At 51.5% G+C, this 14,788-nt stretch overlaps 2 long non-coding RNA genes across 3 annotated transcripts; one reads left to right on the top strand and one right to left on the bottom strand.

Moving 5' to 3' along the window:
- Nucleotides 1-887: 887 nt before the first annotated feature.
- On the bottom strand, nucleotides 888-1,934 carry LOC149128818 (uncharacterized). Its single transcript, XR_016224455.1, has 3 exons — nucleotides 1,817-1,934; nucleotides 1,378-1,433; nucleotides 888-1,015 (listed from the first exon to the last, which is right to left on the bottom strand). It is a non-coding gene; the product is annotated as an uncharacterized LOC149128818 (long non-coding RNA).
- Nucleotides 1,935-2,223: 289 nt separating this feature from the next.
- LOC149128817 (uncharacterized) lies at nucleotides 2,224-4,445 on the top strand. 2 transcript variants are annotated; one of them, XR_016224452.1, is made up of 4 exons: nucleotides 2,224-2,361; nucleotides 3,132-3,195; nucleotides 3,282-3,387; nucleotides 4,357-4,445. It is a non-coding gene; the product is annotated as an uncharacterized LOC149128817 (long non-coding RNA). The 2 variants fall into 2 exon arrangements; XR_016224453.1 differs by lacking the exons at nucleotides 2,224-2,361; nucleotides 3,132-3,195 and adding an exon at nucleotides 2,796-2,922.
- The last annotated feature ends 10,343 nt before the right edge of the window (nucleotides 4,446-14,788 follow it).

Here is a 14,788-nt window from a genome sequence, read left to right as displayed (position 1 = left end):
CTCCCCATTTCTCAGATGCAGAAACTGAGGCTGGGGAGAGGGTGTAAGTGACTCGCCCCAGGTCCCATAGCTACTGCGTGGGATTCCCCATAGTCATGCTCCTAGGTAAGCGGGGTGGTCTCCCAGAGCCCAGGGGAAGCCTGGGCCACTTCCACTTTTCGAGGCACCGGGCATATTCATAACTGGAGACGTGGAGAAACAACTCCCCAAACTGTGATGCATTTTGCATCTTCCCATTTGTTGAATGAGCACCTTTAACACCAAAGAAGACGCCTGTGTGATATAATTGCTTTTATTCACAAGATAATTGCAGCGCTTCTTTTAAAAGCACCGGCGGTAGTGGTGCAGTGGTGGTGGGAGGCGAATGTTACTTTGTCTGGTAAAGCTTTTCTGCCTGGATCTGGTCAGTGTACCTCCGGCCTGGGGCACATCATCTCCTTGGCGCCAGCACCAGAATATTAAATACAGGGCCTTGCATGAGGCCAGGCTCAGTCACCCCTGCCCCCAGCCCAACCCCATGGGCGGTATGTGCCTGGATCAGAGGAATCCATCCCACACCTGGCCAGAGCTGTGCTCCCAGGGCTGTGTTCCTGCGCAGACTGGATTTCCTGCTCTCATCAGGGAACCGAGCTGTCTTTGTTTTCTATCATGAACAGACTGTGTTCTGGAAGTTTCACTCCACTGTATCCAGGCTTACCCAGAACCAAGCCAAGCAGGGATTTACCAAGAAGCCAGACAACGTCGCCAGTCTAGACGAGAGGATGGGAGGAGGAATGCAGGACTCGGTGTGGACAGGTGCGGCTGGGGAGGAAGTCAGAGGTCCCTGTGAGGCTGGGTCTTGAAGTCTGAGTAGGCACCTGCCAGGTAGAAAAGTACATATCAGGTGGCTGGAATCGCACTGGCGAAACTGTGTGGCATAGAGGGTTAAGCTGTTGCCTGCAGTGCTGGCATCCCGTGTGAGTGCTGGTTCGAGTCCAGGCTGCTCCACTTTTGATACAGCTCCTTGCAAATGCACCTGGAAAGTAGCAGAAGATGGCCCAAGTATTAGGGTCCCTGCACTCAGGTGGGAAACTCAGATGGAGTTCCAGCCTCCTGGCTTTTGCTGGGGCATCTCTCCCTCTCCTCTATAACTCTGATTTTCAAATAAATAATTAAATCTTAAAAAGCATGCAAACCACACAGGAAGGGTGCTGGGGCAGCCTAACCATAAACCCCCGCAGGACTAATCCCACCCACACCTGCAGCGGCTCGGCCTGTCCTCTCTCCAAGGACCTCCCAGCCTCTCATATGTCTCTGGTTCTCCTGCAAGCTGCTGCAGGCCAGGTATTCTGTGGGTCTCAATCTTGCATTCTTCCACACAGTGTGTCATTTACAAACCTCCCAGCACACCTCCTTGCTTGCAGGTGACTTGGAGTTCTGTTGCACAGATCGATCTGTTGAGAACAGAAAACCTAAGCAGGTTGTGAAGTGACAAAGCCCCAGACTGCTCATAGGTTCACAAGTGTCAGAGTAAGGAAAGTCCAGGCAGGACTCGCTGGAAGGCAGAGGATGACTGAGGTGGCCTGCAGCCATCAGGACTCTCTGTGATCAGCTAGTCCAGGGAGAGCAAATGCATGACACATATATTCCCTTCCTCCCTTCTGGTGTCCTGGGCAGACATTGCTAATCGATTACCACACACTCAAAACTGATCCTCGACCTATCAGAGCAAGCCTTCGTGTGAAAGCCCATTGGCCACTGGCGATGGTTTTCATTATTCCCATTTCACAGATGAGAAGGTGGAGGCACAGAGAGAGTGAGGGGCTTTCCCTCTCACCCCAGTGTTCCCACAGTTTCCAAATGGTCTGTGGAAGACAAACGAACATTGGGCAGGATTTCATCAGCAGTGCCGCCTCTTTCCACTCCAACTTCAGCTTGTTACCTGACCACGCTCTAAAAGCTAACCTGTATTCTCGTCTAAGAGAACACACGAAGGGTGAATGGCAGGTGCCCGCACTTGGTAAAGCGCTGATGAATTCATTCACGCATGCTAGGGCCAGGCAGGTGCCAGCCCTTGAGTTTCCGAGCATGCGAAGGTGTCCGGGGCCGGGGAGTTCAGGCGTCCCAGGCTCAGCTCAAGACCCAGGGGTTCCACACAGGCCACCCCCACCACCTCCCCTCCAGGCCTGGGGAGGTCGTGGCCTCCCACTGGGTGCCGGTGGCCGCTGGCGGCAGCTTCGCATGGTTCTGCCTGTTACAAATTCTTCCTCTTGCTAAAGGGAAATGAGCTTCCTGGTGCCTTCCGCCACTCGCCTGCCTCCGTCCTGGGGAGAACCAGCTTGCCAGGGACCTGGGGAAGAACGACAGAGGGGCGGGTTATCGGTGAGAGAAAGACAAAGAGCAGCGGGCAGGGAAGGCGCTAAACCCGTCCCTCCCAATTTACGGCCTGGGGAGATCGTTTCATATCCCTGCTCGTAATTCCTGCTCGTATCAGCGGGACGTCTGCTCGCCCATTCTGGCCTGGTCCACGCTGAGGTCCTTATAAATCCTAGCTCCTGCAGGAGGCCCCAAACGCATTTTCTATGGGATCCTGTGCAAGACAGCTGGTTGCCATGGTAACCATGGGATGTAAATTTCCCAGAATTCCCGTCTAAACTATTAATCAGGGAGATGTGGAGAGGGCCAGGGCGGTAATAAATCAGGTAGGAAATCGGCTGCTCCCGGAGCAGCAGGGAGCAGGACCAGCCCCCACCCCGCAGAGACCCTAACTCATGCCTCCCCGTGAAGCAGGGGCAGCTGGCTCCGGATGGGAAGCTCCATTAGGTTTCCCTCCCGCTGTTTTGTTCCTGAGCCTGGTGGAGTTGGAGGGTTCAGAAAGTGGAAGTGGCTCCTGGCACGGCATGCAGAGAGCGAGAAGGCGCCCAGGCAGCAGGAACAGCAGAGGTGACGCTGCAGAGCCAGGAGAGGGATGCCGGCCCGCTGGAAAGGGGCACTCTACCGAAGTGTGGTGACGAGAGCGGGGTTAGACGCAGTGCGGAGGCTGCGACGGCAGTGCGGTGACAGAGGGCCACATCAAGAGACGCTCATGCATGTTGGTTGGTTCGGGCTTATCTCCCTTGCTTTAATGTTTCTCTTTGGCTGTCTTCACAAAGGAGCTGGTGTGGGAGACCTTGCCAAGCCTGTTCCAAGCAAGCAGCTCCACCAGGAGCCTGGCAGGTGCCACGAGGCGGGCCTGTGAGGGTGGACAGTTGGCTCTAACTGTGGGACACAGACCTAGCAGGCGACATGCTCTTCGCACACAGAATCCTGCAAAGGCTCACACCAGCAGCCAAGAGCGGACCCCACGACTCAGGATCCCGGGTGCACCTGAAGAAGAGTGAGGTGGCCGAAGACACTCAGCTTGGCCAGGTGGGGCTGAGGCAGGGGGCGCAGGGGAGGGAGGGCCACAGAGAACACCGCCCCCACTGCCCCCCACCCCGCAGCTCCTCAGCATACTCTCCACATGACCCCGATGACGCTGGTCTTCCCAGCCAGGTCCGAGTAGCCCCGGAACTTCCTCCTTTGAGGGGAGAAGCGGTCTTGGCCCAGGCCAACATCCTGGGGCAGGAGCAGTGGGGAACAGAGGAGATGGGATCCCAGCCCCAGGACAGAGCCTGCCCCGTGGAGGGCCAGCTCGGACCACCTCCCTCTGGGACTCTGGGGCTGAAACACTGACATTTCTTGGGTGTGCCAAGAGGAAGGGGAGGTGATGCAAGGCAGCAGGCAGAGGCCGGGAGGCTGAGGGAAGAGCACAAAATGAAGACGGAGCCCGTGGCTCCCCCACCACCCTCCACGCACATAGAGGATGCTGCCCGCGGAGCCTCCCTCAGGCTGCCGGCCTGCGTGCGATAGCATACTCAGAGCCCTGTCTTCAGAGCACAGAGGGCCTTGCAGGCCCCAGAGAAGGGCATGGACGGTGGCCAGGTCTGGCCCTGAGCAGTGGGGGAGGCAGGGCTCTGCCCCAGATCTCATCCTGCGCCCTCTTCCTTGGACGTCTCCTGTGAGCCCCGCACATTCTGCGGTGCAGACGGCAGCGGGAGATCCCACAGGGATGGGTCACTTTTCACCTGGGTAGCACTGAGGCACCCCTGTGCCCTGGAGGAGGGAGATGAGGAGTTGATTAAGTGCTTGCGACATCCCCGCCTGTGGACCGTTTAATACGGGCCTTGGAGCGCGCTACCAATTTGGTCAGCCTCTGCAGCCAGGGCGGCTCACTGCGGGGCGCCACCTTGCCTGTGGGGTCGGGAACGAGCCGGAGCCGCCTGCGGTTGCTCTCAGCACTGCGTGATGGGTGACCACCGAGACCTCTCCCTTGCACTAATGTTTCATCTTCAACAGGGCAACCCCACACCCCACCCCCAGGACCCAAGAGCCTTTGAGGACCTGCTGAGGATTCTCTCGGCTTCCTCCCTGGATCTGGGAGGCAGGTATGGCTCCATCACGTCTGGGCTCCCTACACTGTGACCTGTGCTCTGTGCACGTAGCAGAAGGAAGCAGATGAAGGACTGCGGGAGGACAACCCAGCACCTTGTGTAGAAGCAGCAGTGACATTGGCATTATGCTACGGATGTTCCGGGCTTGGTGCAAAATTTGTGCTCAGTGCATCCGTCTCTCCAGACATTAACAGCCCTCTGAGCCATCAGGGGTTTTCCTTGCCTTGGCTACCAGGTAACTCAGATCTAAACGCAGACCCACAGATCCACATCCAGGCATTTTCCTGTAAGCTTTATTTATGTATTTCAAAGTCAGAGTTACAGAGAGAGAGGAGGGTCTGAGGGAGAGAGAGAGAAAGCTTCCATCTGCTGGTACACTCCCAGATGGCCTCAATAGCCTGGGCTGGGCCAGGCCAAAGCCAGGAGCCAGGAGCTTCTTGCAGGTCTCCCACGTGGGTGGCAGGGGCCCAAAGACTTGGACCACCCTCTGCTGCTCTTTCCAGGCCGTTAGCAGGGAGCTGGATCAGCAGTGGAGCAACCAGGTCTCTACCAGGTGCCCACAGGGGATGCTGGTGTTGCAGGTGGAGGCTTTACCTGCTGTGCCACAACTCCAGCCTCACCATCTTTTAAATGAGCATTTTAAACTATTATGTCACATGTGTTCCTTAAAAAAAAAAAACAGCCGCTAATTTTCCTTTTCCCCTGCAAACCTGCCTACTCTGAAAAGTTTCCTTCTCTGCTTCTTACAGAGAATACTCTTGGGACAAGAAACGTGGACTGGTGCCAAACCTCCGCTTTCCTCTTCTCCTGGAGTCCAGTCGAGCTCTGGAGATCCTCACTGACAGCCGGGCCTTCCCAGGGCTTGTGCACAGCAGCCGAAAAGCACGTCATCGTCTACCCCGGTTCACACTGCTGTCAAATCCCCATACTTGTGGGTCCAGACAGCAGGTGCCTGACACGGGATAGGGAGCCTTTACATCAGCAGTCACACAGATGTTGCGTGCAGAGTGCCGAGTTGTCTCATGGAACCTCATAGAAGAGCTGAACAAGAGTTATTTTACTGTATATTGGTAAGAGGTTTCTTTATTCATTTACTTATTTATTTGAAAGGCAGGAAGACAGACAGAGAGATCTTCCATCCAGTGGTTTACTCCCCAATGCCTGCAACAGGCAAAGCTGGGCCAGGCCAAAGCCAGGAACCTGGAACTCCATCCAGGTCTCCCGCATGGATGGCAGGGACCCAGGCACTTGGGCCATCGTCTGCTGCCTCCTGGGCACATGAGCAGTCGGATTGGAAATGCAGAGTGGCCAGGACCTGGTCACAGGCACTCAGACATGAGATGCAGGTGTCCCAAGCAGCACCACAACACCCACTCCTTAACTATATTTTTTTAATTAAATAAAATTTAGCTGACTTTCCTATTGTTCATGTACGTGAATTACAGTTTTCATTTTACCTTTTAATTTGTTAAATAATTTTGACTTCTTTAAAGGGAAATAGCTTCTTTAGAAAATGTGTATGAAGAATAATTTCTAGGGGCTGGTCCTGTGGCGTAGCGAGTTAAGCCACAACCTGCGAACTGGCATCCCACGTGGGCACCATTTCGGGTCCTGGCTGCTCCGCTGCTGCTGCTCCAGCTCCTGCTGTTCCAGCACCTGGGGAAGCAGTAGAAGATGGCCCGAGTGCTTGGGCCTCTGCAGCCACATGGGAGACCCAGCAGAAGCTCTTGGCTCCTGGCTTCAGTCTGACCCAGCTCTGGCTGCTGTGGCCTTTTAAGGGATAAACCAGCTGATAGAAGATCTCTCTCTCTTTGTCTCTCCCTCCCCCTCTCTCTGTAACTCTGCCTCTCAAATAAAATGATATTTTTTTAAAAAGAAAAATATTGTTTATTAATTGATTTCCATGCTTAATTATAAGCTTAATACTTCTTGATGAAATATCTTTAAATTTCATACATTTTGATGACAACTACATTTTGTTTTTTTAATCCTTTAGATCAAGAGTTGGTAACTATTTCCTTTTTTAAAAAAAAAGATTTATTTTATTTATTTGAAAGAGTTACATAGAGAGAAGGGGGGAGAGAGAGAGAGAGAGAGAGAGAAACATTGGTCTTCCATCTACTGGTTCACTCCCCAGAAGACTGCAACAGCCAGAGCTGAGCCAATCCAAAGCCAGGAGCCAGGAGCTTCCTCCAGGTCTCTCAAGCAGGTACAGGGGCCCAAGGACTTGGGCCATCTTCCACTGCTTTCTCAGGCCAGAGTAGAGAGCTGCATCGGAAATGGAGCAGCTGGGACTCGAACCAGTGGCCATATGGGATGCCAGCGCTACAGGTAGAGGATTAAACCACTGTGCCACAGTGCTGGCCCCCAGGTAACTATTTTCTGTAAGCCAGAGAGTAAATATTTTTAGACTTGCTGGGCATATGATCTTCATCTCAGCTACTCAGCCCTGCCACAGTAGCATGGAAACAGATATGGACAATGCATACCAGAATGGGTATGGTAGTGTTTCAATAAAGTTTTATTTATACAAACAGGTAGCTGGACTACAGCTATAGCTTGCTAACCCCTGCCCTGGAGCATGATTGTCACGTTTGTGAGAAGCTTGATACACAGCTACGGAATTTTGCTGAGATGATAGAAAGAAAAATACATCGTAGGGGAGAACTTGATAATGACTTACGAGTTATATATACCTTGGTTTTATTACTCAGCAGACTTTGCCAGCTCAGTCATAATTAAATGCAATTATCATTTATTCAGTCTTAGTTATAGGAATTCCAGTTCAACACATAGTTTTGCCTTTGTCCTTTTGCAGGTATATTTGACCAGGCCAGAAGATGAACATAGGATATTTTCCAGTCTGTGACCATGAACTAAGACCTTTAGGCAAAGAAGCACATGGCTGCTGGGTGCCCTCGGGGAGGGGCCGGGCTTGGCCAACTTTCCTTTCCCAGTTGGACTTTCCTGCGGCATCCTTTCTCCTCCCTGGAACGTGGACGCGATGGCTGGAGCCGTGACCATGAGGAAGAGGTCCATGAAACAGCAGAAACTCAGACCTGATACCTCTGAGTCACCAAACCCCATTCAGAAATCACCCGGCCCAGTCCCGGTCCCACGAGGAACAGGAATCACTGTTGGGTGCAGTCACTGCTGTTTGGGTTTCCTGTTACAAGCAGCTGGACACGGATTCCTGGACTTAAATTCCAAGGGGGGCGGGGGGGGGGGGCTGATGCTCTCACTGTGCAGTTTTCCTATTCCCCTCATGCATTCATTCAATCATTCATTCATTTATCCAATAAACACAAGGAACCTATTTTATGCCAGGGCCCACGGCAGCGCTGCCCACGGACTGGCTCTGTGGCTTGGTTCAGTACAATGGCCTCAGAACTCGGATTCCAATCCATGGCTTCTCGGGTCTCCTGGGGGAGCTGACCGTGTGTGCTATGCCTGTGAATGCCTCTGGGCCTTGGAAACGTGTGAGCAAAGCTGTCCATTTTGATGTGGCCATCTTCAGCCAAAGAGCATAGCGTGGTCATGTGGTATGTCTTATGGCGTCATCTCAAGCTATGTCAAAACGCCAAACCTGTCTTCCCTGTGAGCCACCTAGAGTCCCAGGCTGTCTCTCCGCCGCCATCCACTGCTTGCTCCCCTCCCTCCTCACTGTTGGTACTCAACCGCAAAATTTATGGCCAAGGCAAATTGCCCATAATAAATAGACCCTAGTAAAATATCTGTAAATCCACCACTCTTCTCCCAGGGGAGATTTAATAAAAATGAACTCAGATAAAAACACTCATTAAGAATTGAAACAAAAATTGATGGACGGTGTCTAATTCATAATTAATACATGAGAAAATTATGGTCCCTTTCCCTAGGGCATTTGAAAATATTTTACTCTCATAATATTTGACCGCTATCAAAATCGGTCCACTCATTCTCATATTCTGCACCCGCCCGCGATGGCTCTTCTCTTTGTATGTGGAGATCACATTTGCACTTTCTCGGGGGTTGGTTGGTTCCTGCACTTGGCGAATTTCCAAGTGGCCCTGACAGCACTGGCGTTCTTAGTCATTACCTTTCATTTTCCTTTCACTACTGACCTAACGCGGCCAGAAATAATGAGGCTTGGTAGGGTTTATTTCTGACAACTCTAGTGGCTTTAAATAAGCATCTTTGACCTGATTTTCGAATGGTTGCAGATTTGTAAGGTGCATTATCTCCTAAAGCATCAGATGGGAGCTCCGGTTCATTAGTTGCCACAAACAGAATCATTTAAGCTGCAAGGGAAAAGTGCAAACCACTTGGCATTTGGGGCTTTAACTCTTCCTTGGCTCACCATCCTTGACGTTGTTTTGCTTCTTCACTAAGTGGGGAAAAACTACTAATACTCAGGAACACCAAGTAAGTGGCATCTAATGAGTCCTGTTCAAAAGTCAGCCTCACAGCACTCAGATCCTCATCTGTAAACGGGAATAGTAACGACGCCCAACTCACAGGGCTCCAGGATTCAACTAAGGCACACAGAGCGCGTAGCACGGTGCCTAGCACACAGCAAATTATTAACTAATTGCTACTGCTATGTTGTTGTTCTTTACGGCAAAGCCAAGCCACAAATGGTTTATTCCCTGCAAAAGACAGTAGTCAGTATCGACCCGGGGTCACAGCCTGTAGCCCAGCTTACCGAAGAGAGACTGGTGACACAGTGGCCGAGAAAGCAGGCAGATGACAGCTGCACCCGGTGACTGCAATCACACGGACGAGCGTGTGACAGGCTGGCGTTGTGTGCTCTCTGACAGAGCCCTGCGCCCTTCCTCAGTGGCCTGAGCCAAGGCCACACTGCCCGCCCGATCCCTTTAAAACTGCAGAGCAGGTGACAGAGCAGGCAAGGCCAGGGAGCAGCCCCCGACCCACGGAGACTACTGAAGGTGGTGTGTTATCCTGGCCTGGGCCCCAGACCACAGAGGAAACAGGACCGTGGGGCAGTGGGCACCCCCACGGGGTCTTGCCCCACTGCTCTTGGAACTTTTCACTGAACTTGGAATTCCTCCAAAACGAGCCATCTGCCTATTTCCCCGTGGTCGGAGAGACTGTGGCGTCCCAGACGGGAGACTTACGGGGGTGACGGCGGCCAGGACGCCCCTGAAGGACTTTGTTCTGGGGATTCCAGGTAGCCAGAGAGCAGCAGGAGAGGGGCAACATGGGGAGGGGGCTCCCACTTCCGCCTGTGAAAGCGGAACTGCTCCAGAATCCGCCTTCCTAACGCGACAACTAAAAACCTCCCAGGAATCTGGGATCGATCTGTTACCAGTGTGGGATGCGGGGGACAGACAGCTGGGACTCCCCGAGGAGGGCTACAGCTGCCCTGCGGATGGCCTGGAGGAGAGGACCAGACCGTGCCCTGCACACTAGTGAGCTGGGGGCCCCATCCGAGTTTGAGGAGCGGAAGGCACCTAGGATTTGCAGGGAGGAATGCCCACAACGAGGGGGACACAGGGGAAAACTCCAGAGATCAGCAATAGGCAAATGCGAAGCGGGACGTGAAGGGAACTGGCTATTAGTAGAGACCAGGACACTTCTGCGGAAGATGGGACAGCGCTATGTCTTGATTGTGCTGGTGGTCCCAGGACTGAAAATATTTGTCAAAACCCACTGACCTCGGGCAGGCGTCGTGACACAAGGGGGTTAAGCCACCAGCTGGGACACCCGCACCCCCACCCCGGGGTGGGGGTTGGTTCAAGCCTCAGCGGCTCCACTTCCAATCAGGTTCCCTGGTAACATACCTAGGAAAGCAGTGAAAGATGTCCAAGTACTTGGGCCTGGGCCGCCCATGTGGAAGACCCGAATGGATACCATGCTCCTGGCTTCGTCCTGGTCCAGTCCAAATCCCTGCTGTTGTGGTGGCCACTTGAGAATACCAGCAGATGGAAGGTCTTTCTCTCTCTCTCTCTCCCTCTCTCTCTCTCTCTCTCTCCCCTCTTCTGTCATTCTGCCTTTCAAACAAATAAGTCTTTTAAAAACCCCACTGGATTATATACTTGAAATTAGTGTCTTTTATTCTATGTAAAATATACCCCCGTAGAATTCCTTAAAATACACACTCACACGTGAGGTTTCTTCAAAAGGTTCATGTAAATAGAATTAAAAGACAGGTTTGTTTGTTGCAAAACATTGTTGAAATCTGTGTGTAGTTTTTTCATAATACACACTTCCCAAAAACTTTGTGAGGACCCTTGCACCAAGACTAAGACCCTTCTTGGGGGCTGGCACTATGACATAGCAGGTAAAGCCACTGCCTGCAGTGCCAGCATCCCATACAGGCACCGGTTCAAGTCCCAGGTGCTCCACTTCCGATCCAACTTTCTGCTCTGGCCTGGGAAAGCAGTAGAGGATGGCCCAAGTCCTTGGACCCCCGCACCTACATGGGAGAACTGGAAGAATCTCCTGGCTTCGAATCAGCCCAGCTCCGGCTGTTGCAGCCATTTGGGAAGTGAACCAATAGATGAACCTTTCTCTCTCTCTGCCTCTGCCTCTTTGTAATTCTGCCTTTCAAGTAAAATAAATAAATCTTAAAAAAAAAAAAAAAGACCTTTCTTGAGAATCAAACAGCAAACTATTGGTGGTCTTGACATGTTTGGAAGCCACAACCAAGTGTGTTTCCTTACCCAACACTGGGAGAAGCTCCTCACCCTCCCACTCCATGGAGTCACCCTGGCCTGCTCGCCACTCTTGAGAGATGTGTGGAAGGAGTGAGCATGCCACAGAGGGTCCCGTGACTCCACTCTCAGAACAGTCCAGAATGGGGACATGGATAGCAACAATGGGGAGATCTGTGGCTGCTTAGGGCAGAGAGTAGGGGGACGGAGGGTAGAAAGGTGACAGCTGCAGGCTTCTTATTTTGGGGGGAGGTTGATGAAACTGTTCCAAAATTGACTACAGCGATAGTTCCATGTATCTGTGAATATACTAAAAGCCACTGAACGGTCCGTACTTTTAGATGGCTGGATGGTGTGGTGTGGGAATTACATCTCCATCAAGCTGGGGTCGTTTTTAACTAAGAGAAAAAGAGATGCATCTTTGCCCCAGTTCCAGAGTGTGCAAGGCAGGCAGAGTGCTCAGGCCCAGTGGCCCCGTCCCGCAGCTCTTCAGGGAGGAGAGAGGAGGGGGACGGGCCACCTGCAGGGCTCAGGCCAGAGGGCACCTCATCCCCACTACCCCCAAACAGAGGTCTCAGGACCCCCACTGCTGCCCTCCCCACCAGGAAGCACTTACTTATTTTGTTCTGCTCTTTCTATAAACAAGAAAACCCAGCCTGCAGGTTTTTATCTGGCTACCCTGTGGGTAGCAAAATGAGCTGTGCTTAGGGGAAGGCTCATTTGAAGTTGTGCGTTCGCTCGGATGCTCAGAGCATCTTCCCGGCCCTGGGCTCACCGGGGCGGCAGAAGCCACCAGAGCTGTGATTGCTTTCTTTGCTGTGCCCTGATTGGACCGAGGTCTTGCTGAGTGACACTTCCCCGGGCCAGACAGCTCAGTCCTGCCAGGGCATTAGCCCTGCGAGTGTCCACTAAAAAAATTAAAAGGGGCAACTGTCCCCCCCCCCTCCTCCCAGCAAGGGGTGGGCAGCTGTGCGGGAGGCAGGGCTTGGAGGAGGTTGTGGAGGTTGGGTGAGCTCGTGGCAGCGGGCGGGTCCTGGTCCACTCTGACTGGTCACTTGTAGGAAGAGGAGACCAGGACAGAGGTGCGGGGGAGGACCCGGCGAGCCCAGGCATAGAAGGCAGCCTGCTCCCAGCCACACAGCGAGGACCCAGAGGAAGCCCACCCTATGGCGACCTTGATCTGGGACATCCATCCAGCTTTTGAACGATAAGAAAGTCTATTTCTGTGTTTCAGCCCTGAACCTGCAGCGCCCTCAAGGTGGCCCCAGGTAACCGGGACAACAGGCTCCCCACACCCCGCCTCAGACCTCCAGACGGGCTCACCACCTGCCGGCAGATCGGACCCCCTCTCCTCGCAGCCAGGCCCTCGCATCACAGCTCAGCCAGCACCCAGCCTGGAAATGGGATCCGATCCCCTCTGCCCTCCCCAGGCCCCCATGGTGCCCTCCAGCGTGGGGGGCCCTCCACACGCCCGGGGCCGATTCCTCTCCCTCCGCCCCCGCTCCCGCACTGGTCCTGTTTCTCTGCCGGGTCCCCACTAATCCGGGGGCTGTAATCTCCTGCTTTGGGCCCCATTACTCATCCCGAAGCATTAGAACGGCCCGTCAATTCCTGCCACAGTGAAATTGGATTCCAGCTTTTGGTATAAAGTTGGACTAGTTTCAAAAACACGCTTGTAAGCATTTCCGACTTTTCCCAGAAAGTTATCTATTTCCTAAGGATTTAAAATAATCCATCCATAAAACCCAATTACTTTTCTGAATGCAGCTCTTTAATAACTTTCTCAGTTTCTTCAGCCCTATTATGCTTTTGGCACATTTGGCCAATTTGTATTTCTTTATATTATTCATGTTAACCATGATTTTCATTTTCAATACATTCTTCTCTCATTAAAAGAAATCTTGCCTTTCTTTATCCTCATTTCTCTTTTCTTTAAAGTTTTATGTATTTATTGGAAAAGCAAAGAGAGACAGAGACAGAGAGATCTTCCATCTGCTGGCTCACTTTCCAAGTACCCACGTCGGCCAGGGCTGGGCCAGGCTGAAGCCGGGAGCCAGGAACCCCTCAGGTTCTCCCACACAGGTGGCAGGGGCCCAAGTGCTTAGGACATCCTTTGCTGCCTTCTTGGGTTTGTTAGCAGGAAGCTGGACTGGAAGTGGAGTGGTCAGGACTCAAACAGGTGCTCCCATGTGGGATGCCGGCCCCTAAGTGGTGGGGTCTCCATGCACTTTCCACAATGCCTGCCCCTCTCTGCTTGCTTTATGTTTGCAGGAACTTGATATACAACCTGCCCACCAACTGCTTCTCAATGTATTTTTATTGTGGCAAAATATTCCACTTTCACCTTTTTTTTTTATAAAGATTTATTTATTTATTTGAAAGGCAGAGTCGCAGAGGCAGAGAGAGAGAGAGAGAGAGGTCTTCCATCTGCTGGTTCACTCCCCAAATGGCACAAGGGCCGGAGCTGCTCCGATCCAAAGCCAGGAGACAGAAGCTTCTTCTGGGTCTCCCACGCAGGTGCAGGGGCCCAAGGACTTGAACCATCCTCCTATGCTTTCTCAGGTGCATTAGCACGGAGCTGGATCGGAAGTGGAACACCCGGGACTCAAACCAGTACCCATGTGGGATGCCAGCACCGCAGGCAGTGGCTTTACCCACTATGCCACAGCGCCGGCCCCTACTTTCACCATTTTTAAGCTTGTATTTCAGTGGCAGTAATTGCAACCACACAATTGCTCAGTCATCACCGCCACCTGTGTGTGAAACTTCTCATGTCTCAAGCAGACACTCTGAAACCATTAAGCCACCACACCTCATTCCCCCTCCTTCCAGCCCCAGAACCTCTGGTCTACCATGTGGATTACAATGTTTTTGCACCAAAATAAACTTATCTTTTAATTCCATGTTCCATGAACTTTTTGAAGTTCTTGTGTACCACATTTTGCTTGTTCTTCCATCCCACGAGGGGCCTGTGGGTTGTTTCCACATTTTGGTTGTTATGAATAATGTAGCAATAAACACGGATGTCCAAGTATCTACTTTTGTCCCTGCTCTCATGGCTTTGGATGTATTCATATATGAGGGCACTTCAAAAAGTTTCAATTAAAAGGTGATGCACACTTTCCATGAATTTTCTTTGCTACAAGAGGAAATGCTGGATCTCGTTTGTCTTTGACATTTCTATTTCACTTTATCTTGAAAGCCTCTCTTTGGGGAAACACAAATCTAAAAATTTTTATCAGGAAATAAGAGAATGTAATCCATTTACGTTCATTGTTGTAAGATTTGTTTAGTATTATATACATCTCATAAAAATTCTAGTTCCTTCTTGCTCCTTCCGGGGTCTGGTGTTTGTACATGAACCCTGTGTTCTTCCTTTTGTCTTTTCTTCTGTAGTCTATGTGTGTTGTGTATCCAGATTACACATACGCTATATGAGTCTATATAATACACTGTAATGTACTTATATATTTACATTTCTATATGATATTGTCTAAAATTCTGTAAAGCGTTCTTTTTATTTTTTAAAAGTATTCTTTACCCATGCTTTTGTAAATATTAGCCCAAAGTAAATTCAGTACTTCCTGAGCCCTTTTTGCCATTTTTTGCAAATATTTTTAACTTTTAAAGTTCTGCACCATTTTTTAAAAAGATTTATTTTCTTATTTACTTGAAAGGCAG

The sequence above is a fragment of the Oryctolagus cuniculus genome, chromosome 1, assembly GCF_051225735.1.
Source record: "Oryctolagus cuniculus isolate XC-2025 breed Fujian yellow rabbit chromosome 1, ASM5122573v1, whole genome shotgun sequence".
NCBI classification, from domain to species: Eukaryota; Metazoa; Chordata; class Mammalia; order Lagomorpha; family Leporidae; genus Oryctolagus; species Oryctolagus cuniculus.
The sequence above is the reverse complement of the archived record's forward strand: the minus strand, read 5'-3'. Positions and strand labels throughout refer to the sequence as shown.